This window comes from Arvicanthis niloticus, chromosome X, assembly GCF_011762505.2.
Source record: "Arvicanthis niloticus isolate mArvNil1 chromosome X, mArvNil1.pat.X, whole genome shotgun sequence".
NCBI lineage: Eukaryota > Metazoa > Chordata > Mammalia > Rodentia > Muridae > Arvicanthis > Arvicanthis niloticus.
The window spans coordinates 83,789,911-83,811,863 of NC_047679.1; the positions used below are offsets into that span (position 1 = coordinate 83,789,911).

Consider the following 21,953-nt stretch of genomic DNA (forward strand, 5'->3'; position numbering starts at 1 on the left):
ATGCCTGCCTGGATGCTGCCATGTTCCCACCTTGATGATACTGGACTGAACCTCTGAACCTGTAAGCCAGCCCCAATTAAATGTTGTCCTTATAAGAGTTGTCTTGGTCATGGTGTTGTTCACAGCAGGAAAACCCTAACTAAGACATAGATTTTGATCTTCTGGTAGTACCAATTGTCCCAGGAGCCCTAACTCATCTTTCTTTTCTGCTTTAAAGCACAGAGTAGTATGCTTTGAGGAGATGCAGTAAAGGCAGTTACAAAACAATAAGCAACTTGCTTTACGATTGTGTTAATGTCTTACTTAATTTTGAGACAGGGTTTCACTGTATATTCCAGACAGACCGTGAGTTCACTGTGTAGCTCAGGTGGTCCTTGAATTTGGATCATCCAGCCTGCCAAGTACTGGCATTATAGATGTATTCACACATCCTTGATTCACTGAACATTTTCTTAGGCTGTGATAACTCTGACGACTTGCTAAACCCCCTAAGGTGTGTGATCTTTTTCATTCCGTCGGTTTCTCTACATTTCAGCTGGCATGTTTCTAAACTTTAGTGTTTTGTTTTGAAATGAAAATTCTTCCCAGTTACTATTCACTCTGTTTCCTTACCTTCTGGGGTAGTGAGAGACCAAGCTTTCGTTAGGAGAGTGACGAAGGCTCCTATATACGCCTTCGCCAGTTTGGTAAGGCATAAATTCCTATTAGTATTAAAATTTTCTATGAGAGAGCTGACAATTCTTCCAGCATGAGATTCTCACCACAATCAGTTTCTTACACTTCCATGTTCTTGGAAAAAGACCTTTATGTATTTTATTATAATGCAAATATTTTGTGTTCTCCCCATGCGTCACCTATGTAACTGGTGCTCCAGGAGGACAGGATAGTGCATCAGCTGTCCTGGGACTGGAGTTGCAGACATTTGTGAGGTACCATTTGGGTGTTGGGAATTAAATACTGGTCCTTTGCAACTTAACCACTGAGCCATCTCTCCAGCCTTATTGCACTGCCATATTCTGCTTCTGTGATTATCACCTGCATCGCCTTACTCATGAGTGGTAATCTATGTTTTTGCGCCAAACTGTTGGAGGAAGGGGACAGAAACCAGGTAGAACAAGAGATATGGTATATTTGGAAGCAGTTCACTGATAAGGCAAAAGGGACTGGCGATGCATTTAGCCCACGCTGAAGCTGGATTTTTGAAGACATTCTAGCTTTGCTAAATCCTTCTATTTCTGTCCAGTAAGGAAGCTTAGGAGAAATCTGAGGATAGATACCTCATATATTCCACACGTTTTCCTCCTAAGGTGCTGGAAATTTGTGGGTTAAAAAAAATAGTTTTAGCACGCCCTCATGTGGCCAAATAGCATACTGCAGCACTGACTTTTAAAAAAATTCTTGTATTTATTTACATAACAAATGCTGTTTCTCCCTCCTGGTGCCCCCTCACAGAATTCTTCCACCATCTCTCCTCCACTTTACCCCTGAGAGCAAAAACTTTTCAACAATAAAATATCTGGGGGAAATCACCATCCCTGACCTTAAGCTGTACTACAGAGCAATAGTGATAAAAACTGCATGGTATTGGTACAGAGACAGGCAGGTAGATCAACAGGATAGAATTGAAGACCCAGAAATAAACCCACATGTTGTGTGTAGTAATTAAAAACAGTCCACGCTATTGCCAGCTTAGCACTGACCGGCGGTCTTGGTCTGTTCCCAGCCTAGCACATAGCCTGAGCCTGTTTCCCCCAGCCACTGCCTCTTCCACCAAAGCTGGCTCTGCCTCTCCAGAGCTCTGAGAAAGCTCTCTTGGTTCCCGTGGGCAGCTGTGGGTGTGCTCTCACCAGCCCACGCTCCACTGCAGTTACCTTTCCCCTGGAGCCCAGTCTGTCCTTGACCAATCTTCTCGTCCCAAAGCCTGTCTGAATTCTACATCGGCTGTGTTCTTTCTCTCTGGCCTACCTGATTCACTGGGGAAGGAAAACACCAGACAATTTTAGTTTAGAACCAACAGATAACAGAATCACTGGGCAAGGAATCTATCATGTTAAATTCACCAGCTATTCTAAGTTAGAAAACTTCCGGTGGCGGAACTAACAGCTCCCGGCCTATATTTTGTCTGCTTTGCTCCTCTAGCTGTCCAAAAGGAAGTGCCCTCCTCCTGCTTTCCCTCTTCTTCTCTCGGACCCAGAAGACCAGCCTCCTCCTTGCCCAGCGATTGACTTCTTGTCATCTTTATTATTCAATTAATTAGAGGAGAATTCCTCTATACCCACTTTATCTTTGACAAAGAAGCCAAAACCATACAATGGAAAAAAAGCGTCTTCAACAAGGAGTGCTAGACTAACTGGCAGTCTGCATGTAGAAGAATTCAAATAGATCCATATTTATCTATTTGAATAGATCCTACACAAAGATCATGTCCAAGTGGATCAAGGACCTCAACATAAAACCAGTTACACTGAATCTAAAGGAAATGACTTTTTTTTTTTTTTTTTTTAAATAACAAATGCTTTTGAAGCCATGTCTTAACCTTATGTGGTCCTAGAACTCATTATGAAGACTAGGTTGCTCTTGAAGAGTGTTGGGAACAAACATGTGTGCTACTATACCAGACCTGGCAATGACTTCTCATGAAAGTTGGCATGTTTTCCCTTTAGGGCATTGTTCTTAACATGTTTGCATAATCGTGCCAGGTTTATTAGTGAAATCACAGTTAAAAATATATATATATTTAGTTTAAAATCTTATTGTGTAGTCTTTAAGGTAAGTGGGCCAAGAAGACCTGAGAAAAAGGAGAAAGATAATTTGGGATTTATGGAACACTTGCAAATGAAGCGAAAACACTTTCTAGGATAATCTTCACACAGATTCTCCTCAGTTTAACATTTTATCGCATTTGCTTTATAATTGCCCTTAATTATAACGGTGTATATTTTATCTGTTTGAAAATTAGTTCTCCTTTATGCTTAAATTAGTACACATTTTTCATAAACAAGGACATAGACTTATAAAACCACAGTACAACTATCTAAAATGAACACGAACACCACTCTTTCCTAATCTGCAGCTTTTACTCAAATTTCTGAATTATTTCTCTAACATCTACTTTTACAAATATAAATCATGTTCTGGTTTAGCTAAACCATTGCCTTCTTCTCTCTGTGTATGCTGAGTATGAACCCAGGGCTTCAGAGACTCATTTGTGAAAGTGTTCTAAGGGTGTTATATCTCTAGCTTCTTTGATATGTCTTTTTAATTAATATTTAAATAATATTTTTATTTATTATTCAAAAATCCTAACGTACACAATTGTTATGTCTCTTGGACCCTTCTTTAATTTGAAATCTTCTTTAATAATGATGCTATTTAAAAAATTTCAGATGCAGGCACAGTTACTGTACAACTGAAGTGTTCTATTGCTGTTCTCCTGGCTTAAAGGATTTGATATTTTACTATCTCAGCCTAGCCCTACCACAACAAAACAGAAATGCTTGGTTTCAAACATTTTCCCCTGTAGTATTAGCTGAAAGTCTATACAAAATAAACAGATAAAGACAAGCATTTCTTTAAATAAAACAAATAAAAAACTTCAGGTGAGCCGGATAGATGGTTCAGTCGTTAAGAGAACTGACTGTAATTCTAGAGGACTTGGGTTTGATTCCCAGTGCCCATATGCTTGAGCACAGCTGTCTGTTGTCACTTCAGTCTAGATGTGATACCTTCTTCTCATCTCTGTAGGCATCAGGCATGCTCATAGTATACAGATATACATGTAACCAAAACACACATACACATAAAATATTAAAATGCTTTCAGCTTTTCATGTTTAAAAATAGCAGGCTATGTTTACATTTACCAGATGTTTGAAAATGATTCCCTGGAGATTTCATCCTTTCATAAAAAATGTGGAAAGCCATGAGTAAGAGTTATCATGCAGATAATACTAGAAATAGGACCATGAGAAGAACAAAAGAAGATGTTAAAGATGGGGAAAACAAAACACTAAATGTAAAAGGGTCCAGACTAGTTTTATTTTATTTTATTTTATTTTTAAAAGAATGTCTCTGAATTTAACTGTTCAGTGTATACTATGATTAGGTTTATGTTATTCATTGTAGACAGGAGTATCATAAAAGTCACATCCTTTTCTTCTGTTGTTATTATGTTTGCTATATATATATCATATGATATATATATATATATATATATATATATATATATATATATATATATGGTTTATTTTTATTTTATGTGTTTGGGTGTTTTGTCTGCATATATCTCTGTGTACCTCATGCATACAGTGTTCACATAAGCCAGAATAGGGAATTGAATCCCCTGGAATTGGCATTACAGATGGTTGTGTGCTGTCAAGTGGGTTCTGGGAATTGAACCTGGTCCTTTGCAAGAACAGCAAGTGATCTTAGTTTCTGAGACATCTCTATAGGCCCTGTAATGGATATTTTTTGAGGGAGTGTCTTATTCTATGGCTTTGCTTGGCCAGGAATTTACTGCAGTCCTTCTGCCTCAGCTGCCCTAGTTCCAGGACAAGTGTTTTTGTGCTTCTCAGTGTACCTAATGCCTGTTTTTTAGAGCATAGGTTAACTGGTAGATTTTTAGAAAAATTAACGTGAAAAACTGCAAATGTAAACACTGCTGCATTCTCTATGGATTTGAGGATTTTTAGTTACAGTATAAGTCAAAAGCATGGAACTGGAGAAAGCACCTGCTGTCCTTTGATCAGCCTAGGAATATTTTATGGATGGTGGAGGCTTTCAGAAAATTTCAGGTGAAACAAGGTGGAATTTGCGGTGATGGGTGTTTTCTTTGTGAAGTTTTGGGCCATGGAGTCTCCAGGATCTTTTATTCTAATCAGTTTTTGAAAATTAGATGCTGGGGCTTTGGGGTTTTTTTGTGAAATTGCCATGTTACCCTAGAGGAAAACTAACAGTTCCTCTGCCGATTGTACAATGTGAGAAGTGGTGATCAGTCACAAGGGAACTAGGTTCTTTAGAAAGGTTTGTCTAGAAGAGAACCAGCCACTATGCTGCCTAGTTGAGTTGATTCCTTTCAGGACAGGAGATCTACTAGAGTCAGCCTGACGCATTCGCCTATCCTCCTTCTGACAAGTAGTAACTCAGGAGTCAGTGCTCAACAGCTCACAGACATCTATATGCATTAACTTGCAGTGGACTTGAAGATTTGAAATTAGTCATATGTCAGTCACTGAGAACAAGGATTTTAACCTTTCCTTGGATAATCCGAGAAATTCCATAATACTAGATGTCCTAGAGATGTGGAAAGATGTTTTTTAATGTAACACTATCGTTGCTTTTTAGATACTGGTATTTGGCAGCATGTGACATTTTTATTTATTTCACGTTCAATTTGGTTGTCCATTTTTAGATAATGTAAATTTTGAATTTATTAAAACTTTAATTCCAGGCTGGTGAAATGGCTCATTGTGTGAAGGTGCTTTTGATAAAGCCGAATGATCTGAACTTGTTCACTGGAACCCACAGTGGAGGGAGGGAACTGATTGCTAAACACGCACTGGGACACCGCCCTCTTACAATAATAATAAATGAAATGATAAAAAGGTTCACTGCTAGTATATTTTTTCAGCTGCATTTCTGCAGTATAATTGTGGTGACAATTATCTAAAGATGTGCCATGCTTCTGCCTGTTGGTAAATTGTGATAGCATTCTGAATGAATATTTGATTCCTTATTAATATTTCTGACAGTATTTTTATAATCTCAAATTCTTTTACTTGTATGACACTGTGCAATGTTTAATCAGGATAAATGTTTATGACACCGAAATGAGAAAGTGTGATTTTTCTAGTATTTACACAAATGTTTTTATGGTTTAAATAGGAAATCTTTTTTTATTAGTAACTTTTAAAAAATGTTAATCAAAGGTTTTATAAGTTTGGTAATGCTCAACAAGATGCCCATATAATCAGAAGTGTAACCCAATACCCAACCTAGATATACCAACTATCTTTGACTGGCGGAGACACAAGAACATCTGCCTCCATGTCCCCCCCACTCCTCCCCTAGCTCCTCCTCTTCCTCTCCTCCTCCTCCCCTACCTCCTCCTCTTCCTCTCCTCCTCCTCCCCTACCTCTTCCTCTCCTCCTCCTCTCCTTACTCCTCTTCCTCTCCTCTTCTTCTCCTTATTCCTCCTCTTCTTTCCCTCTTCCTCTCCTTATTCCTCCTCTTCCTCTCCTTACTCCTCCCACCTTAGCTCCTCCTACATATCACCCTTCTTGTTAAAATAAAAAAAAAAACCTTTTCTTTCAAAATACAATTAGAGCATAACTATACCAATTTGTGTCAGTAAGGTGTAAGATAGACCTAATACCCAGTCCATCATTTTGTTGACTAACCAGAACCTCTGTCATCTCTCCTAACTAAAAGACTTAGTTCTGAACCTGGCTTTTTTTTCTTGGCTTTAGAATGAATGTGAGCTGAAAACCATCCTCTCAAATCTTTTCTCTCAAAGTAAATAGCCGGGATTGGCTATGAGACTATAAGTCTTCAACCCCGTCAGGAATTCAGAATGACTGAGTTAACTGAAATTATGAGAAGCACAAAGCATAGCTTCTAAAATTTAGCCAATTTATAGAGACTGCTGAACACCTAGACAGTCCCTATACTACAAAACGTTGGAGCATCTGGCGGCCTGCATCTGTCATGTCTAATCCATATAATTCTGGGAGTTTCTATGAGGGTGTGCTCCCACCATCCTCCCATTCCCGCCTCCCTGCTCTTGAATTCCTCAACACTAGGGAATCCAAACTTTCAGGCATCAAGGCTGTCCACTTCCACTGATGCCTGGCAAGGCCACCCACCCTCAACTACCTATACAGGTGGAGCCATGAGTCCCTTCCTTTGTGTTCTCAGGCTGGACGTTTTAGAATGGCCACTCCAGCTTGTTTCTTAGGACCATTTGCTTAAAAATTGTTTTCCAGCCTTTTACTCTAAGGTAGTGTCTGTCTTTGTCACTGAGGTGGGTTTCCTGTATGCAGTAAAATGCTGGGTCCTGTTTATGTATCCAGTCCATTAGCCTATGTCTTTTAATTGGGGAATTGAGTCTATTGATGTTAAGAGACATTAAGGAACAGTGATTGTTGCTTCCTGTTATTTTTGTTATTAGAGGTGGAATTATCTTTGTGTGGCTATCTTCTTTTGGATTTGTTAGAAGAGGATTACTTTCTTGTTCTTTCTAGGGTATAATTGCCCTCCTTGTATTGGAGCTTTCTCGCTATTATCCTTTGTAATGCTGGGTTTGTGGAAAGATATTGTGTAAATTTGGTTTTGTTGTGGAATATCTTGGTTTCTCCATCTACAGTAATTGAGAGTTTTGCTGGGTATAGTAGCCTGGGCTGCATTTGTGTTCTCTTAGGGTCTGTATGACATCTGTTCAGCATCTTCTCGCTTTTATAGTATCTGGTGAGAAGTCTGGTGTAATTCTGATAGGTCTGCCTTTATATGTTACTTGGCCTTTTTCCCTTACTGCATTTAATATTCTTTTTTTGTTTTGTGCATTTTGTGTTTTGATTATTATGTGATGGGAGGTATTTCTTTTCTGGTCTAGTCTATTTGGCATCTGTAGGCTTCTTGAATGTTTATGGGCATCTTGTTCTTTAAGTTAGGGAAATTTTCTTCTATAATTTTGTTGAAGATATTTATTGGCCCTTTAAGTTGGGAATCTTCACTCTCATCTAAACCTATTATCCTTAGGTTTGGTCTTCTCATTGTTTCCTGGATTTCCTGGATGTTTTGTGTTAAGAACTTTTTGCATTTTCTTTGACAGTTGTGTCAATATTTTCAATGGCATTTTCTGTACCTGAGATTCTCTCTTCTATGTCTTGTATTCTGTTGGTGATGCTTGTGTCTATGACACCTGATTTCTTTCCTAGGTTTTCTATCTCCAGGGTAGTCTCCCTTTGAGATTTTTTTTATTGTTTTTACTTCCATTTTTATGTCCTGGATGGTTTTGTTCAATTCCTTCACCTGTTTGGTTGTGTTCTCTTGTAATTCTTTAAGGGATTTTTGTGTTTCCTTTTTAAGGGCTTCTACCTGTTTACCTGTGTTCTCCTCAATTTTTTTGAGAGTGTTATTTATGTCCTTCTTAAAGTCCTCTATCATCATCATTAGAAGTGATTTTAAATCTGAATCTTGCTTTCCTGGTGATATGGGGAATTCAGGACTTTCTTGTGCGGGAGAACTAGGTTCTAATGATGCCAAATACCCTGGGTTGCTGATGCTTATGTTCTTGCACTTGCCTTTTGTCATCTGGATCTCCTTAGTGCTATCTGCGCTCACTGTCTCTGACTGGACCCTGTCTTTCCTATTATCTTGGTTTTATCAAAACTACGTGGGGTGGGTGTTACTACTGGGCTTAGAACTGGGGTCCAAGATCTGCTCAGTGCCTGGTGCCCAGACTGGATGGAACCAGTGCTCCGGGCTAGGAGTGAATTCCTGGGTCCCAGTGGGTCCCAGTTACTCCCTGTTTGGGGTGGATGTTTCTGTCTCCTTACCTAAGATACTGCTTGGATTGGAGCTCCTGGGAGGCCTGCTTTCTCTGGGTTCTGTGAGATTGGGGGCAGAGCTGCTGCCAGGGATCTGCTCAATGCTCAGGCCCAGACTGGAAGGACTTAAATAGGAAATCTTATGTCAATCTAGAAAGGAAAATTTTGTATCAATACAAATCTTGATCAAAGTTTCAGCACATTAAAACAAAGAAATTTCCACATGATGGTCAATAAATGCTATCCTGATAAGGTACCTGGTTTATATAGTTAGTAAATTTAATCAATAATAAATATGATGACTATCAAAATATAGTCCATCATCCTTATTTTATTTTATTTGAGACATGGTTTCTCTGTGTAGCCCTTGCTGTCCTGGAACTTGGTCTGTAGACCAGGGTGGCCTAGAACTTAGAGAACTGCCAGGATCTACCTCCAAAGTGTTGGGATTAAAGGTGTGTGTCACCACCACCCATTTTAAACTTCTTATTTGTACATTCTAAATTCACACATTTCAGAAAACTTAGGGTCATAACATTGGAAAACAATAGCATATATACTGAACCCATATAGACATTCTATTATCATAGACATTCTATTATCATAATTTTCTATACAATATAGTACAATAATTATTTACATAGTTTTTATAATGCACTAGGTATTCTAATTAATATAGTGATGATTTAAAGTCTGTGGAGGAATATACTAGGTTTATATATAATACTATACTATTTTATATAAGGGACTTTAGAATTAAAACGTTTAAATATTTGTAAGAAGCCCTAGAATCAATACTCCATGAATACTGAGAGATAAGTATAATAAATAAATTTATTTAATAAATGTACAGAGTACCTATTCTGAGCTATGCATCATACCATGGACTTTGGTATGATGTGTTGAAGAGACAGGAAAAAGACAAATTAATGAATACAGTACAGGGTGTGTTCCAGTAGGACAAACATGAGGTGCTGTGACATAATCTAAGATTGGGGAAAACTTAGAATACTTTGTGGAAGAAGTGGTCCATTTTTCTTTCTTTAAAATTTTATTTATTTTTTTGTCAGCATATATTAATTATATACAATAATGAGTTTCATTAGGATGTTTATTTCTTGGGGGGGGGGTGAAGTGTACATAAAGTTTTTATTTTATGTGCATGAATGTTTTGCACCACATACAAGCTGGTAACAGCATGGCCCAGAAGAGGGAATTAAGAAGGCACTAGATCCCCTAGAGGTGGAATTATGGAACTGCATCCAGGTCTTCTACAAGTGCAGAAAGTACTTTTAACTGCTGAGCCATCTCTCCATGCCCAGGGCTTCTTTTTTAGACACAGTTTCATGTATCCAAGGCTGTCCCCAAACTCATTATGTTGATAAGGATAACCTCGAACTCCTGCCTCCACCTCCTGAGGTATTAAGGCATGTGCCATCACGTCTGTTTTCTGCAGGGCTGCAGATTGAACCCAGAGCCTTGAACATTCCTGGCAAGGACTTTGCTACTGATCTATATCTTCAGTCTTGGAAAAAGTGATTTCTAATTCTGAGTTTTATCGAGTTATCTTCTTTTCAAAGCACGTCACAAATGTAGCTAGATTTGTCTCCCTGTACTGCTTCATGCTTTTCCCAGGCCTTCATTACCTTCTTCATCACTCCACAACTGAGTTTCATTAGACTATACTCTCCAAGAGGACAACAGCTTTTGTTTATTTTTGTATCCTGAAGGATCCCAAACAATGCCTGACTCCTAATGGGTAATAATTAATATGTATTGATGAGAAAATAATTTCTTTTCTTACATTGTTGGGACACAACAAATTAGTTATTAAAGCAATACTTTAATAAGATGTAACTTCTAGGGGGTAGGTAGACAAATGAGTCAGCATGTACCAGAGACTGAATCTCCATCACTCATGTAAAGTTTTGGGTATGACAAATACATGTTTCTGTAATACCAGCAATAGATGCTGTGGATCTATCTAGTGTGTCACTCTAACTAAAAGTGTGAGAGTCTCTGTCCCAAGGCAATAAGGCACAGAGAGAATGTGGAAGACCTTTGGTTTCTCTACGTGTGTGCACATAGGGCATGTAGCACATACACACCATAATACCACTCCCCAAATGTAACTGCTTAAATTTCCATCAGTTCTTTTCTCCTTCATGTTACCTATTTATTTGTTTGTTTATTATTTCAATTATTATTATTTCAAATTATGCTTTTATGTGTTTTTTTTTTTTTTTTTTTTTTTGGTTTGGGACCATGCACATGCTTGCAGAATCTATGAAAGCATCCAATCCTTTGGAGCTGGAGTTAGAGTTGGTTCTCAGTCATCCACTATGCGTACTAAGAACTGATGTCAGGTCCTTTGGAAGAGAAGTAGGCACTCTCAACTACTGAGCCATCTCTCCAGCTTTTACTCTTTTTTTATGTACTCCAGCAATTCTGAAGATGAATGAGACTCAACGAAGGGCAGAGTGGGGAAAGGAAGAGACAAGGTGGGGGATATTATCAAAGTACTCAAATGTATACATGAAAATGTCATAATGAAACCCTTTATTTTGTATAAAGAATACACGCTAATGATAAAAACTAGAATGTTAATGTCAGGTACAAAAAAAGGGCATATGTGAGCTGACACCCAAAACTGTTTTGAAAAAGCTAGGCCAGTCAGAGGTGTGTGAGGTCATTCCAGGATAAAAGACTCAGAAGACACAGACCCTGAAGAAGGGAATAGCCTTGAAGGTAGAACAGTGTTAGTGAAAAGGATAGGAGTAGGGTCAGCACAAATCCTGCTTGGTGTTTTAGTGCATGGTTGGGAGTTAGGATTTTTACTCTAAATGTAGTGGAAAACTTTAAACCATTCCATCACACGTTAAACAAATGCTGAATTCCTTACTGTGGCCTATTAACCCTGCACAATCTTCCTCCTCTGAACCTTTCTTTGTTTTTTTTGTTTGGTTCTCCAGGCATCCTGCTCCTATTCCGGTTCTGTGAGCTTATCAAGCTATCTCTGCCTCAGGACCTCTCCTTTAGACATTCTGTTCTTTGTTTGAGCATTCTCTCAGATCCAACCTCCCCATGGCTGACTAATTCTCGTGATCCAAGGTTCAGTTTAAAACTACTCAGGGAGACCATCTTTGTGTATGTTCAATTTTTCTTCTTCTTCTTTTTCTTCTTCAAGATACAGTCCACAGAACTCAAAAAGGTCAACAAGCAGAAGGGCCCAGGTGAGGATGCCTCAGTCAAACTTGGGAGGGAGAAGAAAGCAACCACAGAGTGGGGGTAGGGAGGCAGGGACCTGGGAGGGAATGCGGATGGGGGTGGGAGGGAAGAGGAAAACCTGATTTGGTATTGAGTGAGGGGAAAGGAATGAAGCCCCGAGGGCCAGCATAAAAAATAGAAACAGGCAACAGCAGGAGGTAGAAGGTCAGGGGGACCCTCCGGTCTTTTCAATTCTTAAAGCTGCTATAATAAAATACCATGAATGAGTGGCTTGAAACACAGAAAATTAGCAACTTTGGAGAGCCAAAGTCTGAAATCTAAGTGTTAGTGTTGTTTCTCTCAAGGGTCTGGAGAATATGTCCTTGCTTCTTCTAGCTTCTGGTGGTACAGGTGTTCCATGACTGTGGCAGGTTGGCTCTAGTTTGCCTCCATTGTTAGGCTGTCTACTGTGTCTCTGATTGCAAGGCTTGAAGTGGACATGCTGTTTTATATTTTGAGGAACTGCTATCCAGTTCACTTTATTTATAATCCTCCTCTTCTCTCCTCTCCTCTCCCCTCCTCCCCCCTCCCCCCCTTTCCTCTCCTCCCACCTTGCCCCTCACTTCCGTCTTCCCCTCCTTTCCCCTTTCTTTTCCTCTCCTCTTATTCTCCTTTCTCCCCTTCCATTTCCTCTTCCCTTTACTCCCTCTGAATCATTTTATTTATTTATTTTTATTTTTTTTCAGTTTTGTTAAAAATAATTTATTTACGAGCCTTACAAAAACACATAGGCAAGAGAAAAAAATAAAAGTTCTGTATGAACAGGCAAGTCAGTCCTTCCTTCTGATAGCTCTCTTGAGACCCTGCCAGAGAGTGTGGAGTCAGGTGGGAACTCCAAGCTCAAATGGAAGAGGAACAGGTCAGAAATTAGAGGGCTGGCCTGAACCCTCCTGGCCATAGGGGCCGGCCCAGCAGGCACCTAGGCACAGGAGAGGGCTGTCCTAGGAGGATAAGGGAGGAAGGAGGGACAGAGAGAAAGGGGACACTGAGGACTTGCCAGGCAGGAGGGCCTGCTTAATCTGCCTCAGAAATGAGGTCCCTGGGCCGGGGCTGGGGTGGCAGAGCTGGGAGAGGGGGGGTGCCCACCCACAACCTCAGGGCTTCCTCCATCCTCAGTAGCTGCTCCCTGGTCCACCTGAGCAGGAATGTTTGAAATGACTAGGCCAGGGGAGGCTGGGCAGTGGGAGGCTCTGGCACCGGGCAGGCTGTGGAGGAACAGGGGGTAATGGGGAAGGTACAGTGGGGGCCCGGAAGTTAGTGCCCACCAGAAGGCGTGGCAGAGCTTGGGGAGTGCCAGGGCTGACAGAGCCAGGGGCCAGGGATGGAGCTGGAGGGCATGAGCGTGAGCTGGAGGGCTGGGGAGGTGGCATGGTAGGCCGGGCTGGTCCTGGGCGCCTGGTCTTGCGAGTCACGTCCTCTGCAGAAGCAGCTGTTTCTGTGGGGCTCCTGCTGACCTTGGGAGAAGTTGGTTTGGGCAATTCAGACTCTGTCCTTTCTTTGACAGCCACTGAGGCTGGAGCTGGAGTGGCGGCTGGGGTGGTGGCTGGGGCAGGCACAGCAACAGGTGGCAACTCCTCTGAGACCTGTTGGCTACTGACCTTCTCCTGGGAGGCCAGGCCTGAGAAGATGCCTGACACATTGAAGTTGATATCTCCAGGGAAGAGGGTGTCTGCATTCTGTATCAGCGCCTTGACAACACCCACCACCTGAATGGAGGACACAGAGGCAGCGTCCAGTTGGGCCTGGTCCCCTTCTTTCTCAGGAGGCCACAGCAGGTTGGGTCCCAGGACAATGGCGATGTTGCTGGGCATCATCTTATTCATGTCCTGCTCCTCTGCCAGCAGTGCCAGGAACTTCATCAGGTTGTTGAAGTTCTCTTGGGGTAGACGGCTGCAAACATCACGGAGGGCTTCCAGGCGGGCTTCTAGCTCCTTCAGGCTAGCTGCTCTCATCCAGTCATCGTAGAGGTCAGAGGTCATCAGAGGCTCTGGCAGCTCCCTGAGATAGGACTTGAGGGCACCTGCTACGGCACAGGGGTCTGAGCAGAATTCCTCTAGGCTGTGGGGATCTGAGGTCATGGTCTGCTTAAGGCGCAGATGGGGGCGGCCGCCAAGGGGGAGGAGTCTGCATGGCTGTGGTTGTCCCTCAGCTCAGCTAGAGCTGTGTCCAGTGAGGTTAATGACTTGCGATGGTAGTCAGCCTGAATCTCCAGGAGATGAATAAAGTAGTTGGCGGAAGTGGTAGAGATCTGCCAGGTACTCGTCCTTGCACTGTTCCACCTTTTTCTTCGGCTCCTCCTCTTCCTCCTTCAGCATCTCCACCTTGTTGGCAGTGGTGTTGTGGGTGTGACTGCCTGAGCCACTACTCAGGCCTTAGCTGCTTCCTGAGTTCTTGGCTGCCTGGGTGAGCCTGCTTTTGAGGGATATTCCAGTCAGACACCAGCTTCTGAAGGCTCTTCTTGTGCTTAAGGATGGCAGGCAGCTCTTCCTCTCTCAGCCTGCTGAGCCGCTGCAGGACATCCCTCTCCAGGGTCATCTCAAACTCTGCCAGGATTCGGGCCAGCTGGTTCTGGATGGCACAGCTCATCTGCAAGGCCTTCCCCATGCTGGAAGTTCCTTGAAGCTTTCAGCCATCGTGGTAGAAAGAGCCATGAGAGGAAGCTTCTTCACCGGCTTGTCCATGTCAGCCCCGCTTTGGCCCTGCAGACAGGCTTGCAGCCGTTTGTGAACATTGTGGGCTGCTCGCTTAGCTGGCTCCAACCGCTGCTCTACCTGCAGCAGGTCCTCACCCAAGAACTCGGCAGTCTCTGGGGTGCGTCCTGAGCTGCCCATGTGGGCCAGCTTCCGCATGTGGTGCAGCTGCCTCTTCATCATCTTGGGTCCGGGCTGGGGGGCCGAGGAGTCACCTACGGGGTTGAGGCGGGCAGCCCCTGGCCCAGTCTGTTTCTCCGCGCGCGCGCGCGCGCGCGCGCGTGCGCTTCGCCCCATGGTTGGGCAGCGCTCTGGCTTCCTGGGCCGGCGCGCTCCTCTGGCCCTGAATCATTTTATAAATTATATTAGGGTGTATTCTGACATCCTACCACAGAAACTGATACCAGAAGCAGAATTTCTTATTTAGAGTTTTGGGGCTGCTCAGCTAGCTAAGAGATGGCTGCACAGTATCATCTTTTTTTTTTTTTTTTTTTTTTTTTCTTTTTTTTTTACTTTTGTTTTGCCTCTTTGAGATGGAGTCTCAGTATGCAGCCCAGGCTGCCACTGAACTCACAATCCTCTCACCAGATGTTGGCATTCGTTTATACCTATAGTATCCTGCACACACCTTATCTCATCAGATGCTCAGATGAGAGGTGTACTCTACCATGCCCAGCAATTACACACAATTCTGTCAATATTGGACCTTTGGGTTTGCCAAAGCAGCAGAGACGATGCTGGTGAGGTGAGTAGGGACCAGGCCATGGATGTAAAACTAAAAGTATGGATGTTACTAAAAGTATGTAGCTCATATTTGAAGTCAAGGTAGATGCAATACCCAACTTCTGGGAGTTTATCTCCAATGTGTTAAACAGAAAATGTTCAATTATAAGATTTAAATAACACAATGCTTTTACTGTTTTTATTTGATCAGAAGGCACATGGGGAATCCATAGTGCAGGTAGGAGTCAGGTGCTTTCCCAGTGTGCCACTTTAAATCAGGACAGTTCTATATTAGAATTCTTTGCCTTATCTTTAAGAAATCATGATAAGTTTTCCTTTTACTCTATACTACTTATGAGATTGTTTTGATATACGAACAATTTCATCCTTAACCTTTTACCTTGTAGATTGTGGCTTCTTACACCTCAAGTTTACTAACCTCAGTTCTAGAAGTACTTTTGAGTCCTCATGAAATCATCTCCACTATTCAAGGGTAGCCTGGGCTTATTCAAGTCACTGTGGGGCTAGGTACATTCTCTCACCACTGAGAAGAGACAAAGCCAGTTATGGGAGCAGGATCCACAGGTAGCCACTTAAGGTACAGCCCCTGCTCCAGTTGTTCAGGACCCACATGAAGATCAAGCTGCACATCTGCTACATATGTCCAGGGAAGCCTAGGTCCATCCCGTGTATGTTTTTGCTTGGTGTTTCAGTCTCTGAGAGTTCCCAAGGGTCCAGGTCTGTTGACCCTGTTGTTCTTCCTGTGGAGTTCCGTTCCTATCCCATCCAGGTTAAATTCTAACCATATCTGTGCCTGGAATGTTCTGGGACAAACAACCATATAGCAGTCCTTTATGGTCAGAAGTAGGTTTGTGATCATTTTCAAATCTACAATGTTTTGATACAAGTTGCTTTACGAGCCAGGAGGACACCAGGTGAGAGTAGGCAAATGCTCAACAACTCCATCTTCGTGGGCACTAAGAGCTGCCACGGAGCCAGAGGAAGGAGCATTTGCCTTGCTACCATCTTTCACATGTCAAACCTAGCTGCCACTTCTATGGGTGGGCTGGGGTGGGGTTCTTTAGAGTACCAAAGAAAAGTGGCTGTATGTATCTCAGGATTTGGAGGAAGACAAATGACCTCTTGCATATGCCTCCTTCTCTCTGCTCAGCTGGGATGCTTGGGAAAACATTTAGATTTGACTGGCAAGCGCTTGCTGTTTCTGGCTTCAAATAGACTCAAATAGACTCTAATAGGAACAGTTGCATTTCTTCCTTTTCTGGAGCTCTAGCTTCCCAACACAGGTTAAAAAATAAATGCAAAAAGCCACAACTTCGTTATACTTCCGTCACAGGCAGGAATTTATAGCAAAAGCCCAGATGTTTGCAGTTCATGCCAGGGTATTTTGATCCTAATGTAACAGACCTCACATTTTCAAGTCAAAAAACCAATATTCAGAGGAGTTGACTTTCCAGTTTTTAGGTTTCCAGGCCAAGTGATGGGTTTCTGAATCTATTTTTGGACATTCTTCCCTCATCTCTTTTCCTCTTCACCTTCAGCGTGCTTTGTTCCTTTCCTGGAACTGGGTCTATGCTGTGCAAATCTCATTTTGTGCACATACTGTCTTAAATCATTATTTTGTAGGACAAAACCATCTCAAAGTTTTGTACCTTAATTCTTGCTTTCATTACTCTTTAGTTTCTCTCTGTTAATTGTGTTTCATACATTCAAGTGTAACAATCTTTTCTTGTACACAGGGCAGATCCTGTGCCAAATGCATTCTGTGTATTATCTCTTTTGTTTCTCTGGACACTATCTTAGAAAAAGACTGCGATTGCTTCTGTTTTACACATGGGATATTTTGAGGCTTTATAGGTAAGCTAGCTTCTTAAGATTACACAGTGGTAAAATTGGTCTTCTGTTCCTGGTTCTTTGGTTTTGAGTCAGTAGTTTGCGTGCATGCGTGTGTGTTTGTGTGTGTGTGTGTGCGTGCGCATGTGTATTTGTGTGTGTTCATGTGCATGCATGTGTATATGTGTATGTGTGTGTGTGTGTATTTGCATGCAGTGTGTACACCTGAGCAGGTGTCTGTAGAGGCCAGAGATTGATATCAGGGAAACTGTCCTTCATCAACTCTTCCTTATTCATTCATTCATTCATTCATTCATTCATTGATTTATTTTTGACAGGATCTTTGAGTGGACATGGAGTTCACAGTATCTTCTTGACCACATGATCAGCAAGTCCCTGGGATCCTCCTTTCTGTTCCCCACAGTTGGGCTGAAAGGCATATGCTACCATGTCCTATTTTTTTCGTAGGTGCTGGGGGCTCTGAACTAAATTCCTCATACTTGCCTATCAGGCATTTTACTCCATCCCATGAGTAAGTTGTTTTAATATTGCTGTTGTATTCAAGTGAATCCCTATAACTGTCTGCTGAGTGGTAGGTTCTTTAGGGCATGCTAAGGGTTAAAAAAAAAAAAAGACACAATTCTTGCTCCCAAAGAATGTGAGCTGGAGACAGAGAAAGCATTGAGCATATAGTAATGAGCCTGTACCTCACCTCTGCCTCTCTTTTGGGGTTCTTGAGGAGAACTAAAGGAAAAGACACTTGACAGCACTTTGTTCAAGGTACAGTGATAGGTGAATGTTAGTGTGATTATTCCAACAATGTCCTTGTCTCGAACCAGTTACCTGTGTGTCTGGAAGGGTATGTATCACAGAGTTAACACACACAAAATCTGGGTTGAAGAGTTGGCTCAGCAGTTAAGAGCTCTTGATGTTCTTGTGCAGGACCCAGGCTCATTTACTAGCATCCACATGGTGACTCACAACCACCAAGTCATTTTTAGAGGACTTGGTATCCTCTTATGGCCTCTCCAGACACCGGGCATGCATATGGTGGTTGATGCACACACACATATAAAGGCGAATGTTCATAAACATAATGCATAAATAAATATTTAAAAATATAACAGAACTGTTTTTATCAAGTGTGGACCTTTTCTGTCACATCCTGGGATTTCGTTCCTCCGGTTTCATTGGGAAGCTAATGATGTTCATAGTTGGTTTATGCTGTGCACTGTTAACAGTGCTTTGCAATTCTTTTTTAAAATTTATTTATTTTATGTATAGGAGTACATTGTGGCTGTCTTCAGACACACCAGAAGAGGGCATCTGATCCCATTACAGATGATTGTGGGCCACCATGTGCTTGCTGGGAATTGAACTCAGGACCTCTGGAAGAGCAGCCAGTGTTCTTAACCTCTGAGCCACCTCTCCAGCCCCACCCTTTAAAAAGATTTATTCATCTATTTTATGTGTATGAGTACACTGTAGCTGTCTTCAGACACACCAGAAGGGGGTGTCAGATCTCATTACAAATGGTTGTGAGCCACCATGTGGTTGCTGGGAATTGAACTCAGGATCTCTGGAAGAGCAATTAGTGCTCTTAAGCTTTGCAATTCTTAAGTCATTTAATTTTATTTGAAGGACTGTGTGTGGCATCACCATCCTAGATTTCTCACCCTGTACCCTTTTCCTCATCAGTACCTAAGTAGATCAGGCTGACTTTGATTTACTGAACATCCTACGTCAGTCCCCAGAATTGGGAGTTTAGGAATGCATCCATACACCCAGCTCTGAAGGCTTCTTTAAACTTCATATTCACACTGCAGTTTCCCCTCCCTATTTTCCTCCCGGTCCTCCCCTCATTTTCCCTCTTCCTCCTCCCTATCCACTCCTTCTCTCTTTCCCTTCAGGAAAGGGGAAGCCTCCCATGGATACCAACTGGCCTTGGCATATCAAGTTGCAGTAGGACTAGGTGCATCCTCTCCCACTGAGGCTAGACAAGGCTACCCAGTTAAGGAAAAGGGATCCCACGGCAGGCAACAGAGTCAGAGACAGGCTCTGCTCCCTTCTAAGAGTCTCATGTGAAGACCAAGCTGCATAATTTTCCCTGTATCCAGAGAGCCGAAGGCTTCTTTTGTTCTTTCTAGTCTCGTTGTTTTGGGTTTTAGTGTTTATTCTTCTCTTATGCTTCATAGAGAATTTCTCACTTTAAGTCTTGAGTCCAAGTTTAGTCTTCAAGATTTGGCTCTCTTTTGTTACTGATCATATGGAAGGAGTATTATTAAGGTCTTAGAGAGGAGGGTGTAGATTGGAACTCCTAATATGCTATAAATAATTTTCCTGTGGTTATTTAGAAGTGATTCCTTATGCCTCTTTAAAGCCCAAATGAGGCTTAGAACTGCATCCATGCAAAGGAGACTGGGAAAATCACAGTTTCTATCTGCATGCTAACCCATACCAATAGCTCTGTAAATGGGAAAGGAAATGAAAAGAGACTTGCCTTGGATGAGGCTTAACGTTTTCTCAAGTAAAGACCAGTGAGTGATGAATCGGATCGTGAACATCTAGAAGCACCAAGCTCAATGTCACTGTCAGGTCTTTCCAAGCCATGCTTATTTGCAGGTAATGGCTCCGTTTTAGGTCCAGTTCCCCAGACCATTTAAATGGAGAGGGAGTAAAACTGTCCCCAACATCCAAAGTACAATTTTACTAAGGAGATTTATATTTTTACATTGATACAGAATATAAATATTGTAAACGTCTTTCACTCTGTTAGCCTTTTTTTTTTTAGAGCTATAGTTAATGGGCTAACTTTCTGTCTTGCCACTTTATCAAGTTGATGGAACTGTTTAATGAAATCCATGGAGATTGAGCAATTTAGTCTAACGGTCAGTAGCAACCCTTGATGTAAGTAATTTCCAGCAATACTATATGCATCAAATGTCCAACCTGCCACTGGTTATCAATATCCATTATGCTTTTGGTTGGCTTGAGCCATTAATAATATGTCAGATTAAGCAATTAGGCTGTCTCTACTTGCCAGAGGAAATTGTTTTTCCCTAACTGATGATATTGGTTTTGTGGCTGTGCAGATAAGTACTTGGTCAAAATGTTTGGCACATTCATAGCCAAGGAGTGACTTTTTGATAGATAAAGGAGCAAAGACCGAAATTCAAGGGGCTAAGAGCCTACAGACAATCCTTAAGGAAAGCATCTTAGCCATTTCTTTTTAAAAATAGGAACGGCTTAATTACTGCTGGTGCTCTCTAGTAAGGAACTTCATTTGCTGTGTCTGGGAGCACATGTCTGAGTGGAGCCAGGCTAAACAAGAACACCCAAGTTTTAATCATAAATGTGAACAATTCAAGATTCCTTGAAAAGCACATTGGGAGCACTTTTGGGCGTTTCTCATTTTTTTTTTTCATACTTCGGAAAAGCAAGATGAAAAAGGAGGGAAGGAAAGAGTTCTGTTGAAACACATTGTTAACCTTAGTTCATTCGGTTGGTTTTGGGACCCTCCATTTCTTTTTCTTTTGGCTGTATGGCTTACCATTCCCACTTCCTGTAATAGTATAGGAACATTTGTAACTTCTTACCATCCTAAGTTTGCAGATCTTACTCACCTTGTCTTACGTGTCCTTCTGTCCCTCTTTACTTGTTTGCACACAGTGATCAATTTGGAAATTTTGTTTGGAAACCACGTCCAATGAACCTTTCAATAGGAACCCCACCCTTTCTGATTATGCATTTACTCAAAATGACCTTATTACTCTGGAGTAATTCACATTTACTAATGTATTGTTTTTATGCTGATTTAAACGTTTGTTTTCCCTTCCACTGCAAAAATATAACACACAAAACACATTTAAGCTGAAGGGGGGGGTCAACAACAAATCACTCATAATCCCACTACCTAAATATAACCATTTGATGCATATTGTATATTCATTATTTTATCAAGTATACATTGAGCAATGATTTATCATCCCTTCGGTAAACTTTAAAAGTATATAGTACCCTCCTGTCAATGGACAAAAAGACATCTTGCTTGTTTGTGGTGGCGTTCTTAAATCAGTCGGGGCACAGCAGTCCTTTGTTCATCCTAGCTTGATGCCTGACTTGGTGGCCGAAGCTGTTTTCAGCCTAGGACACAGAAAAGTCAAATCAAATCAAGTCCAGGTAGCACAGTGCGGGAAGAGGAAGACAGAGACCTGCCCCACCCCCTGCCATGCCACTTGATGTGGGCGGGGAGAAGACACCTACAGATCTTCCCTCCACCCCACAGCACAGGTGGACCACAGACACACAGAGCCCCACCCACCACCACACAGCTCAGCGAGGGAGGAGGAAGACATACAGAGACCTGTGGACTTCCATACCACACATAGACTTGCCTGCCCTCTAGAGCACAGCACAGGCACACCATAGATAAAGCATTTGCCATCATGCTATGCAGCTTTCACTGGGGATGGCCGCCATGGGGTCTGTGAGCTACGTGGCCAGCCGGCAGTGGGAGCTACCATAATGTGCAGGTGGATAGATACTAGAGAAAGGGTAAAAGAACACCTTGAGCTTTCTGAAGAGAGATGGAACTGGAGACTCTCAGATGGTACTGGAGAGGAGTAACCTGTTGTGAGTGGCTAACCCCACTGTCTGGAGCCACAGTGAGGTCCCAGCCCAAGCTGTTGCTGTCGGCCGTGTCTAGGTCCATGGTTACTTGGTAGCAGGGGTCTCTGTCAAAGCCCACAGATCATATTAACACCAGATAACATGAGGATATTCCTGGTCAGGGCAGTGACATAAGACTATGTGGATGTCCAGAGGCTGTGCAGAAGTGGTTCCCCCACCACCCCCCGACTGCAGTGCTCTGGAGAATT

General features: G+C 42.1%; 1 non-coding gene and 1 pseudogene across 1 annotated transcript; one reads left to right on the top strand and one right to left on the bottom strand.

Annotated features, from left to right (window-relative positions):
- Positions 1-12,826: 12,826 nt before the first annotated feature.
- LOC117694709 (SH3 domain-binding protein 1 pseudogene) lies at positions 12,827-14,685 on the bottom strand (annotated as a pseudogene).
- Positions 14,686-21,090: 6,405 nt separating this feature from the next.
- LOC117695616 (small nucleolar RNA SNORA48) lies at positions 21,091-21,232 on the top strand. Its single transcript, XR_004604667.1, has one exon. It is a non-coding gene; the product is annotated as a small nucleolar RNA SNORA48 (small nucleolar RNA).
- Positions 21,233-21,953: the final 721 nt, after the last annotated feature.